At 41.2% G+C, this 18,119-nt stretch overlaps 1 protein-coding gene across 1 annotated transcript in view; it reads left to right on the plus strand.

The window, feature by feature from the left end:
- The window catches only part of GPC6 (glypican 6), a gene marked incomplete at its 5' end in the record, with an annotated part of 732,861 nt that overhangs the window by 663,725 nt on the left and 51,017 nt on the right, over window positions 1–18,119 (plus strand). The gene's annotated exons all lie outside the window — the stretch shown is intronic.

Below are 18,119 nucleotides of genomic sequence, written 5' to 3' on the forward strand. Positions count from 1 at the left end.
CTCTTTTTAACTTTTTTATTCCACTGTGCTATGGTTTTTGTGACAGTGAAAAAATGTGATGGTAATCTAACAAATCAGTTATGAGCAACTTTTTCCCTCTGCTCCCAAACTACATGAAATAGAAAATATTACTTAAAAATATATAATCTGCTTTGCATTTTAACTATAAAAGACTAAAAGTAACAGGACTGTAGACAAATCAGACATTAATCTGAATTGGCCAGGGAATCCTCCAGGGCATTCCTAAAAGCGAAGTTTTCATTTCAGTTTTGTTTGACTCCATTTGGTCCACAATCTTGAACTGTTAAATATATGCCATGATTTCTTTTTCCTCAAGAGACCCTAGAATAAAATCCAGAAGGTATAAATCTTATAGGGTTTAAAGTTTTGAGATTAATTTTCCAAATATCTTCTGCATACTGAGGCCATGGGAGACGATACAAACAATGAGCCTGTACAATATATCATAACTCTGGAGTTTTGGGTCACACTCCTAAGGCTGAAGATGACAGGCTTGCACAAGTGTTGCACAAGCCCATTGGCTTCCTACAGGCTACTACCCCAAAACCCTTAGATGCTGTGCTGTTGGATTTGATAACCCTGTGTGATGTTAATCAGCAGATGATTCCTGAAATGTACAGCTCCTCCAGTTTTACGTTTTGCATGTTTAGACAGAGTCTTGTTTCTTATTAGCTGTTTGGATGCAATATGCTAAATGAATAAATATGTTTTACCACATTCATTGTGGTCATTTGGCTCTAGATTTAGGCATTGATTGGTTCTCCAAAATAACTGTTTGCTTAGTATCAAGTTTGTTTAGTCTCAGTTTCTGTCTCGCAGCAATATCTAAGTTTAAGTCTGTGCGATCATTTTTTCCCTCATGGTTAATACCAGTTCCAGGCGGCAAAGGTGGATGAACGATGGTGGCTGTCAGAACCCTCCTGGGAGACCTGACAGAGTCCTGTTTTTAAAAATGGTGATATTATTCCGTCCCCCAGGTGAATGGTTGTGCATGCTGCTGTATCCGACGCATTGCATTCCGAACGTGCGTGAGGTTGCTAAGACAGAGCTTTGTTACAGTGGTTGCCTCTGTCTTCAGGTGGAATGGGTCTGCCTGCTGCTCAGACCCTGACTAGCATGGGCGAGGAAAGGCCATCTCCCAACAGTGACAAGGACCACAGATGTCTACATTAATTAATTATCAAAGAAAATGCACAAATCTTGACTGCCACGCAGTTTCCACCTTGCCTGAAGAGTGATGTCTCATGGAACACAGGGCTTGCATGATCATCTTCTAAAATGAACTTTTTAGTACTAGTTGAACTTCCTTTACCTGATGGGTATGAAGACCCTTTGGGAAGTCATCATCTCATTTCCAGGAAAGTCATTGGGGTGTGAATGGTACTATGGATCACCGTTAGAGAAGTGGTGAATAAAAAACCTGCAGATAGAATCCACTCCTAATCACCAGTATTTTGGCAAACAGTAAGATGAAGAAATGGCACAGTTATGGGTCTTCACTTGGTGTACATTGAAAAACTATGTGATTGCTGAACTTGGCTGTTAGGGTAAAGTAAAATATCTAGGCTAAAGTTTGCACATCTGTGCCATATCAAACCAGATAAACATGAAGTGGGATTTATTTGTCCCAGCTTTTCATGTTTCTAGTGTTACAATTGAAGTCTGAGCTATCACTTCATCCCTTTACTAATAGATGGAGATAGCACCTTCAGAGCTTGCTTAAAATACTCATTTAGAGAAGACAAGAATCTGATGGCCTGGGGATGGCACTGAGGATGAATAGAATCTGGATGACTAATTCAGAGATCCAGTTTGTAGATGTCTAAATGTAACCATAACTCTTGGGGCTGGAGCTAGGCTCTGTGAATCAGATGTGCACAAAGGAGATTTTGGTCTGTAAGATATATTGATACATAGTTCTTATCATACTGCTAATCATACTCATTGCCATGGTATCGTCAGGTACCTAGAAGGATAGCTAGACTCAAATGAAAATTGCTAATTTGAAGGCTGCACAACTTCTATTCAATGGAAATTTCACCTTGTAAATCTGGATTAAAATCTACTTCCTTCCATTTCGTGTTTTAGCTTCTACTCAATAAAGACATGGGGTTTTTTCCAATATACAGAAAGTTTATATTACCAGCCTCTGGAAGATTAATCTGAGCAGGAAATACATTCACACTGCTCTTTCAGCTGGAAGACGAATCACATTTCATTTCACGTGTCTGTGCATGAATCTGTGCAGAAGGAAAAGTCAATTCTGAATGTTCTTGTTCATGATGAAGATAGTAACTATATATATACATCTTCTGCATTTAGTGTTTTGATATCATATTGGGAAAAAAATATTTAAAAATTAGTGGCAGGGCTCGTGTCCCCACTTGCAGTGCATAAACAAGGCTCATTTAGATGGTTCCAAGTAATATGACAGTAGCAGCAGCGACTGCCTGCCTGCCTCCCTGGAAGGTGCTACACTGCAATGAATTCTTGCATTTCTAAGATGAGTGCAGCCAACCACTTCTAAGTTTTCATAAAAAATGGATTTGTGATATATCATCTGTTCATCTACCACTAGAGAATTAGAGAGTCCTTTTTTGTGCAAGTGACTACAGAATATAAAATGTCTTTCCACAACAAAGTCAGTTGTGTACTGACTGTAGAGTGTAGATGCCAAGAGAGAAATTAAAACTTTGGTAATTTCTAAATTAGTTGCAAATAGTGAATCTCACTCTCCAAAGAAAACATGTTTTCTGCCTTACTCGCAATTAATTTTCTCCAGCCTTTGCAGATTATTTTATTTTGTTAGACTGCAGCACGTGGGTATATTATGAACTCATAACAGGAGTGTGCAGTACTGGACTCCACTTAGAACAAATAGCAGGTTACAGCAGACTGAAACTGATTTCCCAAACTAAACATCTCATATGTTTTCCTTTTATTGTAATAGACAGAAAATGGCACTTATGGACTTTTTTTTTTGTGTATTACAGTGGCTAAAGACAAGTAAAATACAAGGAATAAGAAGGTTTATCTTCATTACAAGTGGTGACCCTTTTGTGACCCTTCTTTAGTCAAAACCAAATATTTTACATTAGGAAAGATTTCCTGTATTTTTTTTCTGCTCTTATCATCCTTCAATATTTACCACCCCTCAGTCATATCAATGTATCACTCTAGGTTGATGGGGTAGCAGTACAAAATGCTTCTATAATGTAGAGCTACATGTAAACAGTAAATTTTAAGTGGATAGTTACAGATGTTTAATGAGAAAGCCAAGATGATTAATAACACTGGGTAAGGAAAAAGCATGGATTCACATCACATCAAATTGTATCTGTCATTAACAGAAGACAAGCCTAAGACTGTGCTGGGTTTCTGTGAGCAAACCCAACAGTATCTTCTGGATCCTAGGTCTGGGTGAAGACCCTAGCAACCTCACAGGTCCACATGAGGGCAAAATAAGTAGGTAGCATATTATCAATTCAGATACTTAGTCAACATGGAAAGTGGACGAATACGTGCAAGACACTTCAACAGATCCCGTTCTGGACTCTGCCAAGTGCCGAGGTACACAGTAACAGAGAACTCCTCCTACAGGATTACGACTGAGTAGTGTGGACTCCTTGCACAGCTGGTTAAGAAAGCGGGCATTTTCAGAGGGTAACTCCCAGTCTAATGTAGATATCTGCCAGAGATTGCATGAATAGCTCTGTGGAAGTGCCAATGTTCCTCCGTCAGTGATGAAGAACTTTAGGCTTGACAAGATATTTAGGTTATAGAGGGCTAGAGCTGAGTTAGTCTAATACCACCTGACTTCTCCCCAAACAGGCCTACCAAAGTGAAAGTGACTAAGAGTATTAGAATTAAGAACTTAGATGTGGTCAGCTGGGGACTCTGTAGAAGCTCATAATTTCACCCTGTTCCACTGGCTTTGTGATCTGGTGGCAGCTATCATAAATTACCATCGTGTACGTCTGGTTTTGGTTTTCTTGGGTCTTGCTCCTTCTGTACTGAATGTATGTCATGTAAATGTTATTTCTGGTACAAAAGAAATGTAATTCACTCTGTCTGATTCAGTGTCTCTAATACAGGTGCTCTGTGGAGCTGGATTTGTTAATCTTCCTTGGTAGCAGTGGAGAGCTAGTCAGGGGGGTCAGTAACAGGCAGAAACCATTGGCTGAAACACAATTGTCATGATAAGTGACGTGCCCTGAACTATCTAGGCATCTGCAAAGAGCTAAGAGATGCGACAAAGGCCTTACAGAAGTTCTTCTGTCTTCTGGATGCTCTAGAGGACTCCAACATGGCATTAAATTCATTTGTATCTATATTGAATGAGGGAGCTGGGAGCTACTCATAAGATCTTAATTTAGACCAAAATGAGCCAGCTGGCAACTTGAATAACTGTCTAGATGCCACTGACTAAGAAGTCACAGCCTTTCCGCAGAGAAACTTCATGCAAGGGTTTCAGGTATGGTGCAGGACCTATTTGACATCTCTTCTGGAAGAGTGAGAAGGTTTCCAAAGCAGTGGATATCTCTCTGCAGGCAGCTGAACTTCACTCCAGGTCTCCACCATCTATGGTGGGTTCTTAGACACCCAGCTGACATGTCAACACTTACACTGATAGATTTAAATTCAGGCAAGGCTGATACACTGCCAGATCCTGATGGACAGCTGACATTACTGTTCATTTGTATGAGAGCAAACCACGCTGATGATACTCAACCAGCTCTTAACAGTCCCTAGGATAATTGTGTTTGCTTTAAAGTGCTGGGACTTTTCCTTTCCTACTATATATTTGGACAGCATAAATACTATGTAGGAACGCAAATGAAAACAGACCAGAATGAAAGTTGTTTGTCTCTTGAAACATTCAAGGCCATAAAAATATCCAGTACACAATAATAACTGTGTTACCTAAGTAACTGCTAGAGAAAGTAAAGAAAAAAAGCTAATTGCTTAAAGTGCATTGTGTTTTTAATATAACATACCTGCAGTGCTCCTATATTAAAGTGTGATATATATGGAGAAGTAACAGGAATTGGAGTAATGTATTTCTTCTGCTGAAAAAAGCATCAGTCATTTAGGCAAAAAAACTCACTGCATAATAAATGAACCTGTGAGAAACTTCCTTTTCTGTGATCTCACAGTGAATGCTAATGGGCTTAAAAATCAGATAACATTTATAATATTAGAAATAATTTTTAAATTAAAATATCAGGGAACATTTATAATATTAGAAATAATTTGTACATTAAAATCTTTTCAATTCTTATTCCCTCATTCAGACAAAATCCAGTTGACCAAATGGGGGTATCTAACCCCAGAGACAGACAGATAATGTATCCTTTGATGTCAGCTGAGAGAAATAGGCTCTTTCAGGGCACAGTTGATCTGAGCTACTTTAAAAATCTTTGTTGGATTAAGTAGCACTTGTCCTCTTCAGTTCCTGCTTCTCACCATGTCTGCAGAAGAAGAGTTTGTAGCTCAGACAGAAACAATGACATCATGTGAGATGAATTTCATTCACAGATTCTTCTTTCTGGAGCTCATGGTCTGGATAGACTAGGAAATTACGATCATACACTTTGATGGTATTTCTGCTTGATTTGGTTTGGCAACAAGGGGTCACACTGTGCTCAGCTTGAACACATATTAAAACTCACTTCCTGTCTTGAACATCTTAATGAGCTCTATCTTTCAGACCTTTTCTTCTGAAGTCGAAGATGCAGAATTCCCAGTCATTGCTCTTTGCCTCTGTATGTTTTTTTAACCATTCATTTGCACTATGAGAATGGAGCGATTCAGAAAAACCAATCAGCTGTTTCTGTAAAGTGTGATATTCCTAATACCCAAGTGTCATGGTTTGACGCTGGCCCAATGCCAGTGCCCCCATGAAAACCCATCTTCCCTGGTGTCTGCTGTGAGATGTGATCAGAGACAGAGCAAAGCAGGCCTCCACTTATAAACAAAAGGGAAAAAACTTTATTATCACAGAATTATACAATGAACACATAGAGCAGAATGGAAACCTTTCAAACATTTCTCCTCCCCCCACTCAATTCTTACAGAATATCACAAAACCTTAGATCTTAATCCAGTCCATCACCCTTCAGATAATCAGTCCATCTCCACCCTTCCGACAATCACCTCTCATTTCATTGAGGAGAGAAGAGCCCCCCCTTGTGCCACAGGCCAATCCCCGTCACTCAACAACTGCACGTCGTGACTTCTTCCTTCCATGTTCAGTGCTCTCACCACTGCACATGGACCAGAGCTGCTTTTAGGGTTTTCCCTTTCAAGGATGCCCAGTTCCAGAAGAGAACGACAGTCTCTCACCGTTTCGGGACACCATTCCCCCCCCAGTATTTCACCCCCTGGGGCCGAGGGGTCTCACCATTACTCATCACCTGTCGTCTCCGCTCACATCACTCCTTGGCGCCGCCTCCTCCTGTTCGGGACACCAGTCCCCCCCAATATTTCACCCCCTGGGGCCGAGGGGTCTCACCATCACTCCTTGGCGCCGCCTCCCCCTAAAATGCAGTCTCTGTATTACAGGAAAGATTCTGCTCATGGCTATACAAGAAAGAGTCCAGCCAAAAGCCACTCTATCATCTCCTCCACCTAGGATTTCCTCAATTTCTCCCAGTCCTTCTTCACTTGCACAACTCTACATCACACTTGCGCATTCCTTCTTATCCGTTTCTCTCCTCCCTCAGCTCCCGGAGGATCAGCATTTGCAAGGTTTTCCATCGTCTCACAGAAGGGTTAAAATCACAGTCTCTGCTTATCTCGAACTCCCACACTCCCGGGCACTCTTCCCTTGTCGGCCCCCACTTCTCTTCCTCGGCCAGGCCAGTGCTTATCAAATTCAAGATAGCACTGGCACCTCTCTCCTTCTCTCTCTCTCCTGAGGAAGGGGGGCTGCCCGCTGCCTCTCTGAGTTCCTCCACCCCTCCGTCTCTGTGGGGAACTCACTCTTATCCAAGCCATCGCCTCCCGTCCTCGGCCCATGGCTCCGGCCCACCTCCCTCGGCCGCGTGGCCTTTTCCCCTCCCCCACCCAGCCCGAAGCGGGGCAGGGGAGGTCTGAACTCTTCCATCCACCGGAACCAAGAAGGACGATCCCCTGGGGGCTCTCGCTTTTAACCCCTGTGTTCTCAGAGGCGGATCCCCGTCACTCAACAACTGCACGTCGTGACTTCTTCCTTCCATGTTCAGTGCTCTCACCACTGCACATGGACCAGAGCTGCTTTTAGGGTTTTCCCTTTCAAGGATGCCCAGTTCCAGAAGAGAACGACAGTCTCTCACCGTTTCGGGACACCATTCCCCCCCCAGTATTTCACCCCCTGGGGCCGAGGGGTCTCACCATTACTCATCACCTGTCGTCTCCGCTCACATCACTCCTTGGCGCCGCCTCCTCCTGTTCGGGACACCAGTCCCCCCCAATATTTCACCCCCTGGGGCCGAGGGGTCTCACCATCACTCCTTGGCGCCGCCTCCCCCTAAAATGCAGTCTCTGTATTACAGGAAAGATTCTGCTCATGGCTATACAAGAAAGAGTCCAGCCAAAAGCCACTCTATCATCTCCTCCACCTAGGATTTCCTCAATTTCTCCCAGTCCTTCTTCACTTGCACAACTCTACATCACACTTGCGCATTCCTTCTTATCCACCCCTCCGTCTCTGTGGGGAACTCACTCTTATCCAAGCCATCGCCTCCCGTCCTCGGCCCATGGCTCCGGCCCACCTCCCTCGGCCGCGTGGCCTTTTCCCCTCCCCCACCCAGCCCGAAGCGGGGCAGGGGAGGTCTGAACTCTTCCATCCACCGGAACCAAGAAGGACGATCCCCTGGGGGCTCTCGCTTTTAACCCCTGTGTTCTCAGAGGCGGATCCATATCCTCAATGGTCAAACCAGGTGCCAATATCCACATCTGGGCACCTATTGGTTTGACCACTACCACCTCCCAAAAACTCATTTCCTCTCAAACCACGACACCAAGTTAACAAAATCTGAACTTTAACCTGTTTGCCTTTCAAGAGAAAGAGGAGAAAGTGTACATAGTCTTCCCCTTGTCACTTATGCTCAAGCAATCTCCAAATGCAGACCAGTATAGATGGAATACTGTCCAGGGTGCAAGACTCCCAGAGACTGGGAATATCCTCTTCTTTGTCAGGTACAGAGCATTTTCACATGTAGTGGTGGGACTGGAAAACCATGGCTGTTTTTAACTGCAGCCCAACCCACGTTTCCCAGATTATAATGCTTACATAGCTGGGAAAGAAAAGAGGACAGCGCCTGTCTCAATCCCATCCAGATTCTTATTCTCGGTCCAACTTTAGTTCTCCTAGGTAAAGACCTTCATTGTTAAATGGAAAATGGATAACTCAGCTCTTTTCTGTCTGTAGAGAGAGGCCTAGATTCATCATACTTTTGTCAAGTCACCCCTTGCTTGATAAAAATCAATGTGGCAAAACTGGATCCCTTAAAAATCGCTTTTATCATGAAATCAGCTGGATATAGACATACAGGGGAAAGATGGATTGGAGAAAAAGTACTGACTGTAAAACATCAGATCACTTGGGAATGTGACTAGCTGAAAATTGACTTGGTAATGTTCTGGGACAAAACCTCTGGAATTCTCAAGCTAGTTGTGGAAGTACTTTTAAGAAATCCTATTTTCCACAGGTTGTAATGTTGATTTATTTCTGTGCTAAAATGTGAAATAATATGGCTGGCAAACATGCTTTCAGAAATCTAGAAAATAGTTAGTGATATATAGGGACATATTCTTCAATGTCATTTGTTCCTTAATGTGTCCCCATGGCAAAGGTACCATAATCATTTCAAGGCCACTCATTCCCATGGTATAACACTTTCTCTGCTCACAGCCATTCACTTCATCAGAGAGAAAACAGAGATTAAAAGAGCATCATTGTAAAAGGAAGATCTGAGCAAGACATTTATGTCTTACAACCACCCAAAATTTAACTCTGGCCTCTTAGACCAGGATGACCAAAGCCAGACTCTCACTACAGGATATGAGCTGTACTCTGGAGTTACTCAGGGGATGCTAAGGACACAAGCCGGTTACTGAATTTTGCATCCAGAAAACAGCCCACACACACTCTGGAAGCTCTCCAACAAATGCAAGTGAACTTATCAGGCTTTCAGGAAGGGCTCTGCTGCTGCATGGTGATCACACACCTGACTTTACATGCACGCTTCAATTTTTTTTCCCCATTTGAAACACTAGAGTGTCTGCTGCTTAGAACCTCTGAATTTGTTTAACATTTATTCAGGTAGCCATTCCCTAAAGGAACTGGGAATCCTTTTCCACTATTAGTAGCAACACATAACAGGACCAACATTAAGGTTCTCTTTAGGATTTATAGCACTTCTGAATGCAATGTTATCTGATTTTGAGACCTTACTCCTCTAGCTGTTTTCTTGCTGAAGTGTTTTCTAACAAAGGAAGTAATACTCACACTATGATCCAGACCAATGACTAATTTCCAGCAAGGAGTCCAAGGCTCAGACTTAATTTGCACAATTCACCATTTAATTTTAACGGATTAAATTGCATAGTTGGGGGAAAAGAGCAATGATAAGAACATACCTGTTAATTCTTGCTGCAGTGGGGGAAGTTGCCATAGTAACTTATCAGGATTAGTTAATCAAGCTTTGCCTGTTATCAGAAACCAGACGGAGCAAAGACTCCAAACTATGGATCTTTAGGCAGCTATTAAAAGTCAGATTGATGTTCAGCTAAGGGAAATAGGGCAAGGGTGCAAGGGTCTGTCAGATAGAAATTGTAGTCATAACATGTTGCTATAAAGGAATTACAGAGAAAAATGGGGTTATGAGGCACAGCAAGAAGTGTTTTAAATTTCTATTAGTAATATTCAAATATTATTCTGGTTCAGAAAGTATGTTTATTTAAATAAGGTTCTGATATTCCATATGGTTTACTCCATCCCTTATATGACTACTGTCATATTTACTTATTCCCAGCTATTTGTCTTCTCTACTCAGTCTTTCAGGGGGGAGCCCAGCAAAAGAAAATCAAATTGTCCTAGTTGTCTTTCATAGGCCATCATTTATAACATGAAGGAACCTTCCTGGTTTTCTTTTACAGTACCTGTCTGTGCCTAAGGGGTCATTTGTTAAGGAGAAAAGCAGTATGATTTTCATGGGCCAGTGTGGAGAGCAAAACTTGTTTCATGGACTATGACAACAGAGAAAGGTGCTGCATTTTCCAGCAGGGTGCACTGGAGAGAGGAGGGGGACACTAGGGAGAAGCCTGTTTCTCCATGTGTGAATGTGCAGGCTGAGAGGTTCAAGATGGCCAGGAATTTCAGTTCTGGGAGTCGCCTGTATGCTCAGGTACAGGTTCAGGGAACACTAAAATTCTCGAGACCTTCACTTGGAAACACAAAGCGTGTTCTCCTCTCCTATTCCCAGCAGCCAAAGAGGGCATGCAGTGAAGTTTTTACTTTTTCCCTGTACATAGAATTTTTAATTTGCCTCACATATGAAAGGCCATGGCAGTATGGGCAGCGCAAGACGATGTTTAATGCCCTGCACCTGCTGGTCTATACCATTAGGGATGGCAGCAGAAGCACTGCAGCCTGGTAAACATATCCCACAATTTTAAGTGTGGAGCATGCTATGCTGGCTGCTAGCAGGGCAGCAAGCACTGCAAATTCAGGGGAGGGAGGCCAAAATCATGAGCCTTGTGTAGGCTCATCAGTATAGAAGAAAAGCCAAGAGGTGCTTTTCACCAACAGAGTCACCAGCCTTTAGCCTTTGGAGTGCATATTACAAGACATCTTGAGATAACTTCACTCTTCATCAGAAGAGGCACTAGTCCTGAAAGGATCCACAGGCATCAGATGAATTTGAATTTCAACAAGCTAATCAGAAAACCCAAGGTTAGCCTGGCTTGGGAACCTTGGGAACCCTGGGAGCCTGCTGTTTTATCCCTGTGGGTCCACTTGTTACTAAGCATCCATCTAGTTTCCATGAAGAGCGCTCATCTGCACATTTTCCTTTTGATAGTTTGCCAGGTTTTCCTAAGTAGGAAAATAAATGAGATAAAAATTGCTAAAACCACCTTGAAAGGAAGTGTAAACATCACAGAGATTTGGCTTGCAGAGTACATTCCTTAAAGGGCTGGAAGCCGTCTGTGGGATGATGTGAGGCAAGTTATATCTTCTGAAAATAATTGAACCCAACAAGCATAAGAGCAAAAAAGGAGGATGAGTAATCCAGTTCAGATAAAATGAAAAGTGATTTTACCTTTTCTCCCACACGTCATTGAATTAAACCATTTTGCACATTGAAAAAATCATGCTGCTTTTTTCTTATTTATTTTTATGGATACAATTCTTTTTAGGATTCCTGACAAGAGGGGTCTATTATATAAGAGTTGTACAAACATACAGCTTTGGCACCAAGAACTTGAGTCAGAAATTAATTCAAATGCCAACCACCCCAACCCTCAGCTATCAAACCACATTTTCTTTGAAAACAGGCAGGGGATATGAGTAAGGCAGACAATTCTTTTTTGTTTCCTATTTATCTGGGTTTGGTCAGGACTACAAATAAATGAGCAAATAAATGAAGTAAACCAAGCTTCTGACATAGTCTGCTATTTGAAGCTGAAGTAGAATTGCAGCTATATTTTACACCTTTCAAAAGTTCAGAAACATGAAGTACCCTGGTTTTGGAGCAGTTCTTTAAAGTTCAGCTTTAAAAAATAGTCATCAGTGGGTATTGCCTTGCTTTGGTGCACAGCACTGCAGGAGCTGGAACAAATCTGTAGATCTGCACAGTCCAAGCAAGAATCCTGGAGAATGTCACTCCCATTTAGAGACCAACTGCAGGATTGCTCTGAGAGCAGTCCACTGATTGCTCTGTTACTTTTCACCTTTCTGATTCTTCTCTATTTCTGCTGTTTTGCAGATTGTCTTCTTGCATATTGTAATTCTTAAAGAAGTTGTAGTCAGAATGGTAAAGTTCCCCTGGATTTTAATTATTTAAGGCTGCTTCAGGGATTTTATTGGTGGCTTGGGATTTGGTTTTGGGGTTTTTTTGGTAACTCTTTTGACATAGATTTGCTTTCCTCTGTAACCTACAGTGGAGTTCCAAACCTTTGTCTTTTCCATCACAGAATGAAGTCATGCATACAGTAGCTATGTTATAAATTCAGCTTCACAAGCAGTTGTACTGTAGAATAAAATAAGACAGGCAAAGCACCTGTAAGAAACAAAACTGGTTTAGATGTAAGTGGCTTTGATCAGCAAATATGGCAAGGGCAGAAGGAAAATAAATAGGTTTGTCTTAAAACAGGACATAGTTTAAAGTTATTCCCAGTGTGAAAGTATTCTCTTTGCACAGCTGAAACATAAATAATGTATGATCAATGTTAGATGTTGGATGGTCTGTTCTGAAAACTAAACTATAGAAACTGTGCAAAATAACCACCACCAGTAAGTTTGCTTTGCTGTATGCCTCAAGACAGAGAAATTGAAAGAAAATGTAAAACTAGGCATGAGTTGATGGAGAAATTAAACTACAAAATGACAGGAAGACAGGAGATGTAATGACCAACATAGGCTGGTTCGACTGGTTGTTTGAATTAAAATGATTACATATGCAGCCTCAGGAAATAAAAGCTCCCATTCCATTCAACACAGTTTATAAAGTTTTGCTCCAGTAATGAAAAATGGAAATTAGCCTCTCTAATGAATTATAGCAATTATCTCTCTGCTGGGGCAAGACAACTCAGAATCCACTTGTATTCCCCCAAGAAAAGAAGCACTGTATGCTGTTATTCACCACACACCTTGAGAAATTCAACATTTTCTTGTTATTGTTTTTCTGAAGCACAAGGCTTCTCAGCTGCCAGCTCATGGTGCTTCTGGGTTTCCCACTGTGAGTAGCCTTCACTTACTGGAATACGTTTGCACGAGGATCTCTCTGGGTATGAGCAGCAGGCTGACACAGAATTAGGTTGATTTCTTACACTGCTACGTGGCAGCAACTTTTTCATGGATTGTGAATCTGGTTAAAATAGAATCCAAGTTGTCTCATTGAGAGACTTTAGCTGATTTGTGCAAAAGAAAAATGGTTCAAATAATATTTTAAACAAAAGTATTTATTTTCTGTGCCACCTGTCATGGAAGAAAAGCAATGCTGGTATTTCTGTGTTAGTAGAACTTTATCTAGATTTCCTGATTGGCATAAGTGATGTTCTAAAAGTAGTACAGTTAAATCCAAAGGTACTTCATTTTACCACACATGTACATTTTCTCACACACAAAACATTTACAGTCAAACTGCCTCAAATACATTTTTTTCCAAAACCATTTTCTAAAAATTGGGGATTTTTCCCAGGAAATTGCACTTGAATTGAGCAAAAAGGGAACTATTATGGGTAAATAACATTCATTGCAAGTTAGAAAGTGTGTTATCTCTTGGACATTTTTTTTCAAAGAAAGAAGATATTCAATGTGTCCCCTCCTATAGAATAAAGTTGATGTCTACTTAAATCAATAAAAACTAAAATATTTTTTTCTGTGAGATCACTATTGAGAGATTTATACAAGCTGTTTATTGGCGATGCATCACAGCTAGGCTGGAGCATTATTTTTAGGAAAGATATTAGGTTAAATCCAAGGCATTGGGAACATCTGGAAAGTCTTTATCTGAATGTTTTCATGTGATAAAAGTACATGATATATTTTTGTATCATATAAGAACAACATATGTTCATATAGCTGACTTTTTTAGAACTTGCAGACTGAAAACTTCACAGTCTAAACACAGAAGTTTTGAGCACCCAGAAAAGAAATTTTTTAACATCCCGTGCCTGTACCTCTATTCAAGTGAGAACAACCTCTGCAATTAACTGTTTAAAATGAACAGAGCCTGTTTTCTCTCTTTCTTTTGACAGTGACAGATTCTTTGCATCATGAACAGCCCTAGCTATAAATCTCACTTAAGGCCAAAGCTGTGCATCATCTCACTGTCAGTGTTCAGCCACAACACACCGCATTCGCAGGCTCCAAGCTCCAGCTTCAGAATTCGCAGTCGTTCATAAAAACTGCATCAGGAGCTTTTGCCTCGACACACCAGGATAACCCTAGGTTCTGGAGGCAAGCAGGTGTCATCCTTCAGGGTGAGTGTTCCCAAATGGTGGCTGGGAGAGCCTGTGGCCACCAGCTAATCAAGAGACTTGCAAATGCTGGGGAGCAAAACAAAACGAGCAGAAGAGTTGTGTGCCCCAGGAGTTTGCACAGTGCTTTGTACTGTAAAACAGGGACAGCTGGGAACAGTGAGACTGGCTAATTTCCAGTACACTTCCATGATACTTTGTTGAAATGAAAATAGACCTGAACAGTGTAGGAGAGGGGAAGAAGCCTGAGGTTTCATCTGAGGAAAGCAGAGTCTTTCTGTGACAAGACTTCACCCTGTGGCTCCTGTTTTATCCCTGTGGGTCCTCTTGTTATTACTGTCCATGAGTAACCTCTTGGCAAGTTGCCATCTCTTTCAGGTTTGTTTTTTTTTTTCTCCTCTCTTTATGCAAAATCTTTAATGGTTTCTGATCTCTCAGGGAGATATCACTGCTCTTTCCCTTCAGTTTTGAACTTTACAAGTAAAAATGTGTTACTGCAGAGCACAGGTCAGCTCTGTGCTCTGCAGTAACACAGCCTAAAAAGTCAGAAGCCAGCTCTGGGTGAGCTGGTGTAACCCTGCCACTCACCATGCCACAGCATGGGAAGCTGCCAGCTCACTGGAAGCAATAAAGATATTTTAGCACCATTCTGCAGCTCTTGACCTGCCTCTCCACAGGACTAATTCATTCAATTGACATGTCTCAGCCATCCCGTCACCAGGTCTATAATGAGCCTGGTTGGGGTGATCTCAAGGATCTCTGACTGCCATGATGTAGCTGTGCTCCTTGTCCATCCTCTTTGCCGTTCAATCCTCTCCAAATAAGGGCTCTCTGTGTAATTTTTTTCTCCTCTATAGCTGTTGTGTCTCCTAGAGGAACATACTTGGTGCTGTTGATGCTTTCTGTTAGATAGCACTGCTGTACCTAAGCATGTATTGTGCAGGGCCTGGTTTTGTTGCATCCAGCTTGATATTGAATTGAAAATTAGCTTAGGTGACTTGACCATGGTATGGACGTCACCAACAGAGTGGCTCTTTCCATAGTCTGAGATGGAATCACAGAGTTCCTGACTCGGGAAGATCCCAGTAGAAATGTAATGAGCCAAGAACTTGGAACAATCATGGTGTTAAATCTGGCCAAGCTTGGTGGCCACATGAAAACTGTTTCTCAGCATGGTGGCCAGCCTACAACAATTCCCAAACCATGCCAAAAAATTGGTCTGGAGAGCTGGCCCATGTCAAAACTGTTTCTGTGACTGATCTCATGCTTTATTTGTATGGACAATCAACTTTCAGTGTCTCCATGGATGTTCCTGGCACTCTTAACCTACTGAAGAAAAAACTACCAGGCTAGGCACCAGAATGTAGTTGTGGTAAAGAGTTTTATTTGATCCCTCATGACCCAGTGATTCTTTCTCTGGCCTGTATTTCTTTTCCTTAAAAAAACAAAAAAACAAACAAACAAGTAAAAAATATCCAACAAAACAACCAGCTGTAGATGAAGGCAGTGTTCAGAGACCTTAGTCCATAGATGCAGTGAAATGGGGAGAGTGCAGAAATGAACCCTCTAGTGGGGATAGTATAGGATTCACTAGAAAATAAAATTGCTGAGGGACAAAAATGCAGATATCTGGTGATTTTGAAAAATCAGATTTAGCCCTGTTATACAAAAGGACTGAAGAGCATGCAGTAGGTCTTCAGACAATGAGTGAGAAAAGTAAATGTGAGCTTCTGAGCTTGTGAAAGTACAGAAAAATTTTCTCCCAAGGTAAGGTAAACAACTAAGAGCTTTGACTGCTAAAATAATAAATAAAATTAAATTATTTCTGAAAAGATAGCTCAATTATGTAAACCAAAATAGCATTCACATGGAAAAGAGACTAAAATTACAATATTAAGCATATAAAATTAGCAACTCAAAAGGGTTATTGACAGACGCTGATTTGACTTTAAAATATATACTAGAAATTACTGTTCCACTAAAAATTACTTCAGGAAAAGAAGTATGGCAACAGTTTGACACCATTTCTTTTAAGCATAAGATAGTCAGGATCCCTATATAGAATTCACGGTTTAAGATCAGTCTTGTAGAAAATGCAAAGATCTTGTACAGCTGCCTATAAAAAAACCCAAAACATTAGAATGATGCTGTGAAGGCAACAGTTTGCAGATGACAGCTCAGAACATCTCTGTCTGCTCTTGTTTTTCACAAAGATCAGTTCTGTAATCTAGCTTAGTAATGCATCCCTGTTATTTTAAGTGACAACATACAGCATCCTGCTTTAAAATCTTCCTTTACAAAACATGGAGACAACATGTATTAAAAACCTTAAAAATGGAGACAGATTTTTCAAGATGTATAAGCACTTCCTCTAATTTCAAAAAGAAGTATCTGGACTGACTAGCTGACTTCCTGATCTGAGCAAATAGTGGGTATCACCATTTTTCCAAGCAACTGTGTTCTTCTATATAACCATGTGTTCCTGTGCAACTCTGTGAAAACCAGTTATAGATCTCATAGCATTCAGTGTTTATGTTGGTAAAATTCAATAGGAGCTTCACAGGTAGCACAGACTGGTCCCATATTTGATAGGACAGCCCAAAAGAGTGATCTAAATCACCTATGATTTTAGTCTATTTAGATAAAACATATTTTGACAGAGCCAGACACAAAGTCATGTGTATGGGAACAGTGACTACCTGCCAGACCTAAAAAATGTGAGACTATCTTGCAAAGGAACAGCTTAAGAGAACTGAAGAGAGAGCAGGAAAAAACAAGGTAGAAATGTCCAGCTGCTGTTGCAAGAAAGGTTAGCCATCACACACCAATCATGAGGTGTAACTGAGGATTTATGTCTTTTTCTGAATATGGAACTGATGGGTCTCCTTGGATGACTGAATAAAAAAAGGCTGTGTGTGATCAAGGGCTGGACCAAGGGTCGCTTACACTGATGGCTGATTCATCAGCTGATGGTGGTTGATTCATTACCCATCACAGTTTTGGCCCACACCAATAAATATCCTCCAAGACACGGATGTAGCTTGAAGGATATCAGGAACCATTCCCCAATGCCAGCAGATGGAGCACAAAGTCCAACGACCTTTGGCCTCCCAATCCAGCATACTTTTCCTACTCCAACTTATCATCTGCTATCCCAGTATCACCCTCAGAATACTTTGCCCAGGTACCTGGCACTCCTCAGTGTATGTAATATATAGGCCATGGGAAACCCTGCCCCAAGTTCTGTGTAAAACAGGTGCAGGGAGTTTCTGCCACTTGCATCAGGGCCAAATTCTGGAGATCTTTTCTAGAAAGAGTCATATTCTCCCTCTGTCATTTTCTAGCCTTTTTTCATCTCTAGAAAAAATCCAGGGGAAAGAGAGAAAGATTTTTTGCAAGAGGTTAAGACGGTGTTCTGTCTGTCTGTAACATCAAGAAATCTAGGGCTGTTAACTCAGAAAAGAAAGAATATTTCTTCCAGCAGAATGGATAAAATTTGGAATAGGTATTGATAAAAGGCTCACTGCTAGTATAACAGTACAGCAAACCCCAAAGAAACGTGTAATGCATTATTGGCATAGCTTTCAGCGGTGAGGCTGTGGTTATATTCCATGCTTACTCCATTTTTCAAGTGAATTCTATATTTCACTCTAACTAGAGTACACTACAATAATCCAGAGTTGAACTGACAAAGGTATGTGGCAAGTTGTTTTTGTTTTTGGTTTTTTTTGAGGTGGAGAGGTTGTGTTTGCCTTTACAGGCAAAGATGGTTATATTATTTGGGGCTGTAATTGCAAACTAGGCATGCAGGAGATCATTAAGATCCTATATCACACCCGAATGGCTGCCTGCCACCTCCCAGAGCACAGTCACACTACTTCAGTTTTGATGCTGATCTAATATTTGATCAG

The sequence above is a fragment of the Motacilla alba genome, chromosome 1, assembly GCF_015832195.1.
Source record: "Motacilla alba alba isolate MOTALB_02 chromosome 1, Motacilla_alba_V1.0_pri, whole genome shotgun sequence".
Taxonomy (NCBI): domain Eukaryota; kingdom Metazoa; phylum Chordata; class Aves; order Passeriformes; family Motacillidae; genus Motacilla; species Motacilla alba.